Below are 15,515 nucleotides of genomic sequence, written 5' to 3'. Positions count from 1 at the left end.
AATGTATAAGAGGCTAAGAAATCGGTAAAAAGTTGGTATTTCCCTCATTTTCCCAAGTTGGTTTGGTTTTGGTATTTTCCCGTGGTTTTGGTTGGTAGTTGGTTTGGTATCGGTATTCCAATTTTCCGTAATTGACATCACTAGTCAGGACCAAACAGCAGCTCTGGAGCCTGTGCCAGAGCCGAGCCTCAAAAAATTCAAGAAGATTAGACATAGGTGAACAAACTCCCATGCAAAGTGTCATGCAGGGCCTGCTTGAATCTAGAAAGATTTGGAGCACATACTGCCTCCGTGGGCCAGGCTGAAAAACATGGCAGGTTTTGACGAGATCTCGTCGGGGCAGCTCTCACAATCGGGGCAGAAATCGGGGCAGGAATGAGAAATCTTGAGGCAGAGATAAGAAAAAGATGGGAGCTGGGCTGCCCTGGGGCAATTATCCCATTTGGGAACAAGAATTGGGCTGCAACGGGGCTCTCAGCACCCTGATTCAGGGCAGAATTTTGTCTGCCCCGAAAATCTCGTCAAGCTCCCTGCCACCTTTTGCAGACTGGTCCGTGGGGGGGCCATTCCAAATATTAATACATCTCACGATGAAAAAAATGCTTCCTAACATCTGTGCGTATTTGCAAGGGAAAGATCTTGTGAGAGTGACCTCTTGTGAGAGTCTGGGGACACAGGAACAGTTCATTAGGGACGACGGTGAAAACAGGGCGCCTGGGGCGATTTGATCAAGGTTCGTGAAATTTACACGTGACGTTTGGCATGTGGAAGGCCCACGAAGGGGGAGAAGTCACAAATGTCACGTGACTAATATGCCCTCCGGCGCCCTGTTTTCACCGGCGTCCTTCATTAGCAGCAATACAAGACTTTCCATTGAAGACCTTCCAATACTGAATGAGATCAGCATGTGTCAATCGACCCTGAACCGAATACAACTTCAGCTACTGCTAGCAATCAGCGTAACTCAATGAGGCTAGGGCATTGATTTGCTTAGTCCAGCGACGCTGAACCTTCTCCAAGAGTCGCATATCTTCCATGTAGCCAGTGTGCCAGACACAAGAGCAATATTCAAGCATTGGATGGATGCGAGTAAGCAACAGGAACAGCATAAACTTGCACAAACGGCAGTCAACTTCAACAGATTATGTGCCAAACCACTAGATTTATGAACCCCATCCCTGATATGTTCATGAAACTTTAATTGGCAGTCAATGGTAACGCCCAAGTCCAAGTTGAAGTGTCTCTCAACACAAGCGATCTGTTGGCCGTCAAGAAAGTACCTACTTTGGGGAGACAAGTTACTTACATTTGCATAGTGACATAAAATATCAAATCAAAACAACCAAGCTTGGAATTCGCCAGCAATTCAATTCATATCGGCAACCACGTAACCGGACAAATCTTCGTATGGCAATTCTTCGTCGCGCAATTCCTCGTCCGCATTTCTTCGTCCGCAAATTTTCGTCGGCGCATTTATTCGTGTCGCATAACTTCGTCTCGCATTTCTTCGTAAGCGCAAATATTCGTAGCGCATTTTTTCGTATCCGCATTTCTTCGTACGCGCATTTCTTCGTCAAGCATTTTTTCGTCCTCACATTTCTTCGTCTACGCAAATCTTCGTCCGCATTTCTTCGTCCACGCAAATCTTCGTCTGCGCATATCTTCGTCCGCAAATCTTCGTCCCCGCAAATCTTCGTCCGCAAATCTTCGTCCGCATTTTTTCGTCAACGCATTTCTTCGTCTACGCAAATCTTCGTCCGCATTTCTTCGTCCACGCAAATCTTCGTCCCAGCAAATCTTCGTCCGCAAATCTTCGTCCGCATTTCTCGTCCACGCATTTCTTCGTCCGCAAATCTTCGTCCGCAAATCTTTGTCTGCGCTATCTTCGTCTCCGCAAACATTCGTCCACAAATGTGGTTAACCACATTAATGTGGTTAATTCAATTGAATATGGTTGTGGTTTTGGTTCAGAATGGTTGTGGTTTTATTCAATTGAATAAAACCATGAAGAAATATCAGACCATCTTAAGTGAATGACGAATTTAATGCATGGAATGGATGATCGAAACTTTTGAAGTCATGGCAGATGAGATCACTCAGTCAGGTGAAGCTATTGTATTTGGGAGCCGACAATTGTAACATTCCATATCATTTGTGTCCCGGACATTCTTTTTTTCGCGGTCGTTGAATGACAATATAATCTCTTGTGCCCTCGCCGGCATAGGCGGCGGAACGGGGAGGGCACCGGGGCACCGTTCCCCTCTTAAATTTTGGCCTTTTAACAGTAGCCCTATGGGCGTTGCATGGAAAGAATGGGACCAAAAGTCGGCAGTGCCGTGCCCCCCCTTAACCCGCGCCCGGCTGGGGGTCCTGGATTTCCACGCCCTGCTGGGAGGGGGGGTGTTTGAACACCCCCCCTTCTAACTCGGCTCCTGGGCCACGTAGCGATACGCGGAAGGCGGCGTTCGAAAGAGCGTCAAAAATAATGAGGAAATCACTTCGGTCAATTTTTTGGTCAGGTCAAAGGTCAGGTCACCAGAGGTCATTGAAGGCAAAATTTCGCCGATTTCCAGGTCGAATGTCAACAATTTCCAAGAAGCCAACGCATAACTCGGGAACCAATAGAGCTACAGCGCCACGGAAAGGCGCACTCGATAGCCCTATTAACGCCCTTTCTGAGTAATTTTCTCAGATTTGACCTAACGTCAACGGTTTTGCCTGCAGGGCAGGGCCTATTTTTAGACAATTGGACTGGGGTGGCCAGGCAGTGGTGGCGCCCCTGTCTCTTGTGTGGGCGCCTCCCCCCCCCCCCCACCGAAATACTGCTGTGCGCAGCATTTCGATGGGGGGGGGGGCGTCGCAATCGAGTCTCAGAATCTTTTTTTGTGACGGTAGTACGTAAGGGCTAACGTTTCGGGAAAGTGTCTAGAGGCCTTTGTTGGCATAGTTTTTTTCTAACATAGCTCTTTCGGGCGATGCATGGAAAGAATTAAGCCAAAAGTCGGCTGTGCATGGTGCAACCCCCTTTCGTCAGAGAACTTTTACTGCTTATGCCGATGGCCCTCAAATCCCCCCCCCCGATCCGTCCATGATAAACACCTTCCCATACCAAGAAGCCGGCGTCACTCGAGGTCACTTTATCTTGAAATTTCGATATCGATGACCTAAGGTCAGGTCAATTTTTCGACCTCTCCATTAGGTATAAGTCAATGGGAGAAAATTGAAAAGCGCCTCTTTTAGACGAACGCCATTCTAAACATTTTCAAACACTAAATTACGAGTTAACATGACACGCTGAACCAGAAAATGGCACCCGTGACCCCTCGTTATGCCCCCGAGGTCATATCAGGTCACGAATGGTATCTAACAGTTTTTCGCTAATAACTTCTGATAGAGGCAAGCTAGAGCGATGAAAACGCCTTAGATGTGTTTGGGTCGACGATACGGATCGACTGATATGCAGCACGACCTTTTCCGGTCAGGTCATTACCTTGACCTGTAGTCAAATTTTCAAGTTGACCTTTCAAGGTCAAATTATAGTTCATTCGACGCGTCTAGACGAGAGGAACACCATGCTGGCAAAAATACTGTCGTGTCTCTCTTGAGTCAAAAGTTATTGAAGAAAACGAAGTTTTTGCACTCTGGAGGCTAAACCGTTGACCTGAGGTCAAACCTGAGAACATTATTCAGAAAGCCCTGTAAAAGAGCTATCGATTGCGCCTTTCCGCGGCGCTGTAGCTCTATTGGTTCCCGAGTTGTCCGTCGGCAGTTTCGAAAAATGTTGAAATAACAAAATTTGACCTTTGATGACCTTTGGTGACCTGACCTTTGACCTGACCTAAAAAATAACAAGTGGGTATTTTCGTCATGGTTTTTGACGTTCTTTCGGATGCCGCTTACCGCGTGTCGCTACTTGGCCCAGGAGCCGACTTAGAAGGGGGGTGTTCAAATCCCCGCCCCCCCAGCAGGGCGTGGAAATCCAGGACCCCCAGCGGGGCGCGGGTTAAACCGCCGCTCGCCAGATTTTTCTCTTGGAAATACCCTCGTCAGAAGCAATGCGTGCACGTGCGTTTGAAAATCCATTGTTGATCACACGGCCTGTCTCAAAGCCACATGACAAATTTAATTTTGCGGCCGATACTGATAGGGATCCCAAAGGTGCAGTTGGCGCCCCAGTAGTGGTGTGGCGCCCCAATCGTGTCTGGGCGCCCGAATGTTGATAGGGCTCTTCAGTCGTGGTAGGCGCCCAAGTGCTGGTAGGGCGCCCCATTGCCGGTAGTGTGTCCCAATCGAATCAGAGAGTCCCATAGCTCAGTTGGTAGAGCACCGGACTCCCGGTAGTGAGAGCCCGGGTTCGAGTCGCTCTGGTGCTCGATATTTGAGACTCCTGACGGGGATGGTCTGCGGTTGGTGGGAGCAGCCGCAGCCAGTTGAAGTCAGTTGAGTGGGACAGGTTGTGTCCGGCTTTGAAGGGCACGTTAAACTTAGGCATCTAAATTATTCCGTTACCCGGAATTGCGCGATCGGACGGTAGGGGTCGGGGTCTACGCAACAAGCTCTGCTTAGCGTGGGCTCCGGCTCTGTCAATCCGTCCATTCAAACATTCAAGCTAAATTTATAAAAAAGTAGGGCGCCACAGTTGCGGCAGGGCGCCCCCAGTAGTGAGAGGGCATCCCATTGGTGGTGGTGGCGCCTCAGTGAGCCCTTTTCCCCCTGTCAAGCTGAGTTCGCCCCAAGAATGTGTCGCCTCCGTGATTGTCGGCAGCCAATATCTGTGGGCAGACTTTTGGGCTGTTTTGCACTGGGGTGGCAAAGCAAGACGACTGGGGTGGAAAACCGCACCACTGGGGTGGGTTTTGCCACCCCAGTTAACATGTTAAAATAGGCCCTGCTGCAGGGGGCAAAAACTGCAAAAATAGCCGATTTTTTCGGAAACAGTTTTTCTGCAATAACTTTTGACCCAAGCCTTGTACGAGCTTACTTTTACCGGCATCGTGTTCCTCTCGTCAAGACGCATCGAATGAACTATAACTTGACCTTGAAAGGTCAACTTGAAAATTTGACCTCAGGTCAAGGTCATGACCTGACCGGAAAGGGTCATGTTGCATATCAGTCGATCCGTATCGTCGAGCTGAACACATCTAAGGCGTTTTCATCGCTCTAGTATGCCTCTATCAAAAGTTATTTGCGAAAAACTGTTAAATACCATTCGTGACCTAAGATGACCTCAGGGCATAAACAGGGGTCACGGACACCATTTTCATGTTCAGTGTGTCTAAACCACTTGTAGTTCAGTGTTTGGGAGTGTTTATAATGTCTTTCGTCCAAAAGAGGCGCATTTCAATTTTCTCCCATTGACTTATAACGGGGAGGTCGCAAAATTGACCTGACCTTAGGTCATCGATATCATAATTCTGAGATATAAATTTTGTACATGCTATTGCTCTTAGCAATCGCTGAAAGTTTCAAAGCGATCGGTCACTCGGTGTAGCTATGACAGACGTTGAAACTTTTTATGAGGTGAGGTCACTTCAAGTGACCTGGTGACCTGACCTTGAATGACCTTGGTCTGAAATTTTCACAACATGTGTAGAATTGATGTATGATAAGGTGTACCAAAAACGGCGGCGCTCCGCGCCGCCGTTTTTGAGATATTCGCGAAAAACCACAAGGGGGGGTGTTCAAACACCCCCCCCCAGCAGGGCGCGGGTTAATTGAAGGTGTTCCGCCGCTACTGCTCGCCGGACCTATTTGTTTTCTACATAGGTACACGCCGGCCGAGGGGGGCGGGTACGACCCCCCCCCCTCCCATCGCCGTTTCGCCACTGGTGGAGCTAGCGCGTCGCGGAGAAAACGAGCGTGTGCGCCGTTACAAAAAGCAGAGATTAATACCCGATTTTAAGGCCTTCTAGGTCAGGGGTCGACATACCGCCCGCGGGCCGGATCCGGCCAGGTGGGTGACGGTTGGATCCGGCCCGCGACCATCTGACGTCCGGCCCGCGGCTGGTATCAGCGACTTACATCGTGTTCCGGCCCGCGGTTCTTTCAGAAATCGACTCCGATATAAAAGTGACTGAAATGACCTTTGGCACAATACCTAGTTCTTCCTTCGCACACTTCATGAGTTTATAACCACCATTTGCGGGTGTTTTTGTCTAATTCTACTTAAAGACAAAACTTGCAACGGTTAAGATTTGGTCAGCAGCTTTTGCGCGCAGCATCAACGACTGCTGGCTGCGTGCACTTGGCGGCTTCACGTGGTCTACTCGTTTAACCTTCCAGGCGGTGGGGGGGCATTTTTTGCCCCCCTGTATCTCCGAAACTACTGGACGGATCCGGAAAATTTAAACGGCGTTCGATAGCCCTGTCAAATTTGTGCAAGGAAGCTAAATTTCATTGACCTCGGGGTCACCGATGACGTCACAGGTCAGGTCAAAGATAACATGTTTCACCGTTCACGGGTCTTCTAGGGAAAGCGCTATAACACCGTGTAAAGCGCATTTTGTCGAAAATCAGCGATAGGGCGTCAGTTATCTAGTACATATGTTGCTATTAGAGGTCACTGGTCATACCAGGTCAGGTCGCAGGTCAGGTCACCAAGGGTCACCACATGAACCCAACCTGCAAATGGTGTTTATAAACTCATGAAGTGAGCGAAGGAAGAACTATTGTGCCAAAGCACATTTAAGTCACTTTTATATCGGAGTCGATTTCTGAAAGAACCGCGGGCCGGAACACGATGTAAGTCGCTGATACCAGCCGCGGGCCGGACGTCAGATGGTCGCGGGCCGGATCCAACCGTCACCCACCTGGCCGGATCCGGCCCGCGGGCGGTATGTCGACCCCTGACCTAGAAGGCCTTAAAATCGGGTATTAATCTCTGCTTCTCGTAACGGCGCACACGCTCGTTTTTTTCCGCGACGCGCTAGCTCCACCAGTGGCGAAACGGCGATGGGAGGGGGGGGGGGGTCGTACCCGCCCCCCTCGGCCGGCGTGTACCTATGTAGAAAACAAATAGATCCGGCGAGCAGTAGCGGCGGAACACTTTCAATTAGGGGGGGGGGGGGGGGGGGCACGGCACTGCCGACTTTTAGTCCCATTCTTTCCATGCAAAGACCATAGGGCTACTGTTAAAAGGCCAAAATTAAAGAGGGGAACGGTGCCCCGGTGCCCTCCCCGTTCCGCCGCCTATGCCGGCGATGGTACAAGAGATTATATTGTCATTCATCGACCGCGAAAAAAAGAATGTCCGGGACACAAATGATATGGAATGTTACAATTGTCGGCTCCCAAATACAATAGCTTCACCTGACTGACCTCATCTACCTGACTTCAAAAGTTTCGATCATGCATTCCATGCATTAAATTCGTCATTCACTTGCAATGGTCTGATATTTCTTCATGGTTTTATTGAACCACATTTGTGGACGAATGTTTGCGGAGACGAAGATAGCGCAGACAAAGGTTTGCGGACGAAAATATGCGCAGACAAAGATTTGCGGACGAAGATTTGCGTGGACGAAGAAATGTGTGGACGAAAAATGCGGACGAAGATTTGCGGACGAAGATTTGCGGGGACGAAGATTTGCGGACGAAGATATGCGCAGACGAAGATTTGCGCGGACGAAGAAATGCGGACGAAGATTTGCGTAGACGAAGAAATGCGTGGACGAAAAAATGCTTGACGAAGAAATGCGCCGACGAAGAAATGCGGAAACGAAGAAATGCGCTACGAATATTTGCGCTTACGAAGAAATGCGAGACGAAATAATGCGACACGAATAAATGCGCCGACGAAGATTTGCGGACGAAGAAATGCGGACGAAGAATTGCGCGACGAAGAAATGCCATACGAAGATTTGTCCTGGAATCCGGCAACCAACCACCCTTCATTAAAAATCGACCAAGCAACTTGAAGTAAAGTTGAAGTGTAAGTCCAACTCCAAATCAAAGTCCGCACGGCACGGACCCAATGTAACGGAGGTTGGCACAGATTCAGCACAGATTCAGCACAGCACAGATTCGGTAGGGGAAAAAAAGGCCCCGGTAGAGGGAAACCTTTATGACCTATTTTCCCTAGAAATGACGTCACAAACGGGTAAAAAACCACACCAATCGAAAGCTCTCGTTTACCCAGACCCAGTCCTGCAGTAAAATTTCACTTTTTCCCCATAGGGAAGTTTTTACGGGAAAATCAAAATTTTGGGTCAATGGGGGGTCCCCTCCGATTTCGTTCAAAATCGGCACACGGGTGCCCCACCACCAGACGAGAAACTTTCCCCAAAATGGTCCCCGTTGCATTGACGTTTAAGGCCCGTAAAGCCCCCTAGACTCGTAAAGTATCCGTAAAATCGCCTTTGTACGGACCAAAAAGTGGTGCTATGGTAAAAATGGGTATCAATCGAAAGCTCTCGTTTACCCAGACCCAGTCCTGCAGGAAAATTTCACTTTTTCCCCATAGAAAAGTTTTTACGGGAAAATCAAAATTTTGGGTCAATGGGGGGTCCCCTCCGATTTCGTTCAAAATCGGCACACGGGTGCCCCACCACCAGACGAGAAACTTTCCCCAAAACGGTCCCCGTTGCATTGACGTTTAAGGCCCGTAAAGCCCCCTAGACTCGTAAAATATCCGTAAAATCGCCTTTGTACGGACCAAAAAGTAATGCTATGGTTAAAATGGGTATCAATCGAAAGCTCTCGTTTACCCAGACACAGTCCTGCAGGAAAATTTCACTTTTTTCCCATAGGAAAGTTTTTACGGGAAAATCAAAATTTTGGGTCAATGGGGGGTCCCCTCCGATTTCGTTCAAAATCGGCACACGGGTGCCCCACCACCAGACGAGAAACTTTCCCCAAAACGGCCCCCGTTGCATTGACGTTTAAGGCCCGTAAAGCCCCCTAGACTCGTAAAATATCCGTAAAATCGCCTTTGTACGGACCAAGAAGTGGTGCTATGGTAAAAATGGGTATCAATCGAAAGCTCTCGTTTACCCAGACCCAGTCCTGCAGGAAAATTTCACTTTTTCTCCATAGAAAAGTTTTTACGGGAAAATCAAAATTTTGGGTCAATAGGGGGTCCCCTCCGATTTCGTTCAAAATCGGCACACGGGTGCCCCACCACCAGACGAGAAACTTTCCCCAAAACGGTCCCCGTTGCATTGACGTTTAGGGCCCGTAAAGCCCCCTAGACTCGTAAAATATCCGTAAAATCGCCTTTGTACGGACCAAAAAGTGGTGTCATGGTAAAAATGGGTATCAATCGAAAGCTATCGTTTACCCAGACACAGTCTTGCAGGAAAATTTCACTTTTTCCCCATAGAAAAGTTTTTACGAGAAAATCAAAATTTTGGGTCAATGGGGGGTCCCCTCCGATTTCGTTCAAAATCGGCACACGGGTGCCCCACCACCAGACGAGAAACTTTCCTCAAAACGGTCCCCGTTGCATTGACGTTTAAGGCCCGTAAAGCCCCCTAGACTCGTAAAATATACGTAAAATCGCCTTTGTACGGACGAAAAAGTGGTGCTATGGTTAAAATGGGTATCAATCGAAAGCTCTCGTTTACCCAGACCCAGTCCTGCAGGAAAATTTCACTTTTTCCCCATCGGAAAGTTTTTACGGGAAATCAAAATTTTGGGTCAATGGGGGTCCCCTCCGATTTCGTTCAAAATCGGCACACGGGTGCCCCACCACCAGACGAGAAACTTTCCCCAAAACAGTCCCCGTTGCATTGACGTTTAAGGCCCGTAAAACCCCCTAGACTCGTAAAATATCCGTAAAATCACCTTTGTACGGACCAAAAAGTGGTGCTATGGTAAAAATGGGTATCAATCGAAAGCTCTCGTTTACCCAGACACAGTCCTGCAGGAAAATTTCACTTTTCCCCCAAAAAAAAGTTTTTAGGGGAAAATGAAAATTTTAGGTCAATGGGGGGTCCCCTCCGATTTCGTTCAAAATCAGCACACGGGTGCCCCACCACCAGACGAGAAACTTTCCTCAAAATGGTCCCCGTTGCATTGACGTTTAAGGCCCGTAAAGCCCCCTAGACTCGTAAAATATTCGTAAAATCGCCTTTGTACGGACGAAAAAGTGGTGCTATGGTTAAAATGGGTATCAATCGAAAGCTCTCGTTTACCCAGACCCAGTCCTACAGGAATATTTTACTTTTTCCCCATAGGAAAGTTTTTACGGGAAATCCAAAATTTTGGGTCAATGGGGGGTCCCCTCCGATTTCGTTCAAAATCGGCACACGGGTGCCCCACCACCAGACGAGAAACTTTCCCCAAAACGGTCCCCGTTGCATTGACGTTTAAGGCCCGTAAAGCCCCCTAGACTCGTAAAATATCCGTAAAATCGCCTTTGTACGGACGAAAAAGTGGTGCTATGGTTAAAATGGGTATCAATCGAAAGCTCTCGTTTACCCAGACCCAGTCCTGCAGGAAAATTTTACTTTTTCCCCATAGGAAAGTTTTTACGGGAAAATCAAAATTTTGGGTCAATGGGGGGTCCCCTCCGATTTCGTTCAAAATCGGCACACGGGTGCCCCACCACCAGACCAGAAACTTTCCCCAAAACGGTCCCCGTTGCATTGACGTTTAAGGCCCGTAAAACCCCCTAGACTCGTAAAATATCCGTAAAATCGCCTTTGTACGGACCAAGAAGTGGTGCTATGGTAAAAATGGGTATCAATCGAAAGCTCTCGTTTACCCAGACCCAGTCCTGCAGGAAAATTTCACTTTTTCCCCATAGAAAAGTTTTTACGGGAAAATCAAAATTTTGGGTCAATGGGGGGGTCCCCTCCGATTTCGTTCAAAATCGGCACACGGGTGCCCCACCACCAGACGAGAAACTTTCCCCAAAACGGTCCCCGTTGCATTGACGTTTAAGGCCCGTAAAGCCCCCTAGACTCGTAAAATATCCGTAAAATCGCCTTTGTACGGACGAAAAAGTGGTGCTATGGTTAAAATGGGTATCAATCGAAAGCTCTCGTTTACCCAGACACAGTCCTGCAGGAAAATTTCACTTTTTTCCCATAGGAAAGTTTTTACGGGAAAATCAAAATTTTGGGTCAATGGGGGGTCCCCTCCGATTTCGTTCAAAATCGGCACACGGGTGCCCCACCACCAGACGAGAAACTTTCCCCAAAACGGTCCCCGTTGCATTGACGTTTAAGGCCCGTAAAGCCCCCTAGACTCGTAAAATATCCGTAAAATCGCCTTTGTACGGACCAAGAAGTGGTGCTATGGTAAAAATGGGTATCAATCGAAAGCTCTCGTTTACCCAGACCCAGTCCTGCAGGAAAATTTCACTTTTTCCCCATAGAAAAGTTTTTACGGGAAAATCAAAATTTTGGGTCAATGGGGGGTCCCCTCCGATTTCGTTCAAAATCGGCACACGGGTGCCCCACCACCAGACGAGAAACTTTCCCCAAAACGGTCCCCGTTGCATTGACGTTTAGGGCCCGTAAAGCCCCCTAGACTCGTAAAATATCCGTAAAATCGCCTTTGTACGGACCAAAAAGTGGTGTCATGGTAAAAATGGGTATCAATCGAAAGCTCTCGTTTACCCAGACACAGTCTTGCAGGAAAATTTCACTTTTTCCCCATAGAAAAGTTTTTACGGGAAAATCAAAATTTTGGGTCAATGGGGGGTCCCCTCCGATTTCGTTCAAAATCGGCACACGGGTGCCCCACCACCAGACGAGAAACTTTCCTCAAAACGGTCCCCGTTGCATTGACGTTTAAGGCCCGTAAAGCCCCCTAGACTCGTAAAATATACGTAAAATCGCCTTTGTACGGACGAAAAAGTGGTGCTATGGTTAAAATGGGTATCAATCGAAAGCTCTCGTTTACCCAGACCCAGTCCTGCAGGAAAATTTCACTTTTTCCCCATCGGAAAGTTTTTACGGGAAAATCAAAATTTTGGGTCAATGGGGGTCCCCTCCGATTTCGTTCAAAATCGGCACACGGGTGCCCCACCACCAGACGAGAAACTTTCCCCAAAACGGTCTCCGTTGCATTGACGTTTAAGGCCCGTAAAACCCCCTAGACTCGTAAAATATCCGTAAAATCACCTTTGTACGGACCAAAAAGTGGTGCTATGGTAAAAATGGGTATCAATCGAAAGCTCTCGTTTATTCAGACACAGTCCTGCAGGAAAATTTCACTTTTCCCCAAAGAAAAGTTTTTAGGGGAAAATGAAAATTTTGGGTCAATGGGGGGGTCCCCTCCGATTTCGTTCAAAATCGGCACACGGGTGCCCCACCACCAGACGAGAAACTTTCCTCAAAACGGTCCCCGTTGCATTGACGTTTAAGGCCCGTAAAGCCCCCTAGACTCGTAAAATATCCGTAAAATCGCCTTTGTACGGACGAAAAAGTGGTGCTATGGTTAAAATGGGTATCAATCGAAAGCTCTCGTTTACCCAGACCCAGTCCTGCAGGAAAATTTTACTTTTTCCCCATAGGAAAGTTTTTACGGGAAATCCAAAATTTTGGGTCAATGGGGGGTCCCCTCCGATTTCGTTCAAAATCGGCACACGGGTGCCCCACCACCAGACGAGAAACTTTCCCCAAAACGGTCCCCGTTGCATTGACGTTTAAGGCCCGTAAAGCCCCCTAGACTCGTAAAATATCCGTAAAATCGCCTTTGTACGGACGAAAAAGTGGTGCTATGGTTAAAAAGGGTATCAATCGAAAGCTCTCGTTTACCCAGACCCAGTCCTGCAGGAAAATTTTACTTTTTCCCCATAGGAAAGTTTTTACGGGAAAATCAAAATTTTGGGTCAATGGGGGGTCCCCTCCGATTTCGTTCAAAATCGGCACACGGGTGCCCCACCACCAGACCAGAAACTTTCCCCAAAACGGTCCCCGTTGTATTGACGTTTAAGGCCCGTAAAACCCCCTAGACTCGTAAAATATCCGTAAAATCGCCTTTGTACGGACCAAAAAGTGGTGCTATGGTAAAAATGGGTATCAATCGAAAGCTCACGTTTACCCAGACACAGTCCTGCAGGAAAACTTCACTTTTTCCCCATAGAAAAGTTTTTACGGGAAAATCAAAATTTTGGGTCAATAGGGGGTCCCCTCCGATTTCGTTCAAAATCGGCACACGGGTGCCCCACCACCAGACGAGAAATTTTCCCCAAAACGGTCCACGTTGCATTGACGTTTAAGGCCCGTAAAGCCCCCTAGACTCGTAAAATATCCGTAAAATCGCCTTTGTACGGACCAAGAAGTGGTGCTATGGTAAAAATGGGTATCAATCGAAAGCTCTCGTTTACCCAGACCCAGTCCGGCAGGAAAATTTCACTTTTTCCCCATAGAAAAGTTTTTACGGGAAAATCAAAATTTTGGGTCAATGGGGGGGTCCCCTCCGATTTCGTTCAAAATCGGCACACGGGTGCCCCACCACCAGACGAGAAACTTTCCCCAAAACGGTCCCCGTTGCATTGACGTTTAAGGCCCGTAAAGCCCCCTAGACTCGTAAAATATCCGTAAAATCGCCTTTGTACGGACCAAAAAGTGGTGCTATGGTTAAAATGGGTATCAATCGAAAGCTCTCGTTTACCCAGACACAGTCCTGCAGGAAAATTTCACTTTTTTCCCATAGGAAAGTTTTTACGGGAAAATCAAAATTTTGGGTCAATGGGGGGTCCCCTCCGATTTCGTTCAAAATCGGCACACGGGTGCCCCACCACCAGACGAGAAACTTTCCCCAAAACGGTCCCCGTTGCATTGACGTTTAAGGCCCGTAAAGCCCCCTAGACTCGTAAAATATCCGTAAAATCGCCTTTGTACGGACCAAGAAGTGGTGCTATGGTAAAAATGGGTATCAATCGAAAGCTCTCGTTTACCCAGACCCAGTCCTGCAGGAAAATTTCACTTTTTCCTCATAGAAAAGTTTTTACGGGAAAATCAAAATTTTGGGTCAATGGGGGGTCCCCTCCGATTTCGTTCAAAATCGGCACACGGGTGCCCCACCACCAGACGAGAAACTTTCCCCAAAACGGTCCCCGTTGCATTGACGTTTAGGGCCCGTAAAGCCCCCTAGACTCGTAAAATATCCGTAAAATCGCCTTTGTACGGACCAAAAAGTGGTGTCATGGTAAAAATGGGTATCAATCGAAAGCTCTCATTTACCCAGACACAGTCTTGCAGGAAAATTTCACTTTTTCCCCATAGAAAAGTTTTTACGGGAAAATCAAAATTTTGGGTCAATGGGGGGTCCCCTCCGATTTCGTTCAAAATCGGCACACGGGTGCCCCACCACCAGACGAGAAACTTTCCTCAAAACGGTCCCCGTTGCATTGACGTTTAAGGCCCGTAAAGCCCCCTAGACTCGTAAAATATACGTAAAATCGCCTTTGTACGGACGAAAAAGTGGTGCTATGGTTAAAATGGGTATCAATCGAAAGCTCTCGTTTACCCAGACCCAGTCCTGCAGGAAAATTTCACTTTTTCCCCATCGGAAAGTTTTTACGGGAAAATCAAAATTTTGGGTCAATGGGGGTCCCCTCCGATTTCGTTCAAAATCGGCACACGGGTGCCCCACCACCAGACGAGAAACTTTCCCCAAAACGGTCCCCGTTGCATTGACGTTTAAGGCCCGTAAAACCCCCTAGACTCGTAAAATATCCGTAAAATCACCTTTGTACGGACCAAAAAGTGGTGCTATGGTAAAAATGGGTATCAATCGAAAGCTCTCGTTTATTCAGACACAGTCCTGCAGGAAAATTTCACTTTTCCCCAAAGAAAAGTTTTTAGGGGAAAATGAAAATTTTGGGTCAATGGGGGGGTCCCCTCCGATTTCGTTCAAAATCGGCACACGGGTGCCCCACCACCAGACGAGAAACTTTCCTCAAAACGGTCCCCGCTGCATTGACGTTTAAGGCCCGTAAAGCCCCCTAGACTCGTAAAATATCCGTAAAATCGCCTTTGTACGGACGAAAAAGTGGTGCTATGGTTAAAATGGGTATCAATCGAAAGCTCTCGTTTACCCAGACCCAGTCCTGCAGGAAAATTTTACTTTTTCCCCATAGGAAAGTTTTTACGGGAAATCCAAAATTTTGGGTCAATGGGGGGTCCCCTCCGATTTCGTTCAAAATCGGCACACGGGTGCCCCACCACCAGACGAGAAACTTTCCTCAAAACGGTCCCCGTTGCATTGACGTTTAAGGCCCGTAAAGCCCGATAGACTCGTAAAATATCCGTAAAATCGCCTTTGTACGGACGAAAAAGTGGTGCTATGGTTAAAAAGGGTATCAATCGAAAGCTCTCGTTTACCCAGACCCAGTCCTGCAGGAAAATTTTACTTTTTCCCCATAGGAAAGTTTTTACGGGAAAATCAAAATTTTGGGTCAATGGGTGGTCCCCTCCGATTTCGTTCAAAATCGGCACACGGGTGGCCCACCACCAGACCAGAAACTTTCCCCAAAACGGTCCCCGTTGCATTGACGTTTAAGGCCCGTAAAACCCCCTAGACTCGTAAAATATCCGTAAAATCGCCTTTGTACGGAC

General features: G+C 47.9%; 1 protein-coding gene across 1 annotated transcript in view; it reads right to left on the bottom strand.

The window, feature by feature from the left end:
- Positions 1–1,372, bottom strand: part of LOC122380657 (mitogen-activated protein kinase kinase kinase kinase 5-like) — a 205,431-nt gene extending 204,059 nt beyond the window's left edge. Inside the window, exon 1 of the mRNA XM_043364012.1 lies at positions 1,307–1,372. The gene's annotated coding sequence lies outside the window, so the exon portion shown is untranslated. The remainder of the gene's footprint in view (positions 1–1,306) is intronic.
- Positions 1,373–15,515: the final 14,143 nt, after the last annotated feature.

Source organism: Amphibalanus amphitrite, unplaced genomic scaffold (genome assembly GCF_019059575.1).
Source record: "Amphibalanus amphitrite isolate SeventyFive unplaced genomic scaffold, NRLGWU_Aamphi_draft 000103F_arrow, whole genome shotgun sequence".
In the NCBI taxonomy this organism is placed as follows: Eukaryota; Metazoa; Arthropoda; class Thecostraca; order Balanomorpha; family Balanidae; genus Amphibalanus; species Amphibalanus amphitrite.
Note: the sequence above shows the minus strand (reverse complement) of the source record. Positions and strands in the feature narration are given on the sequence as shown.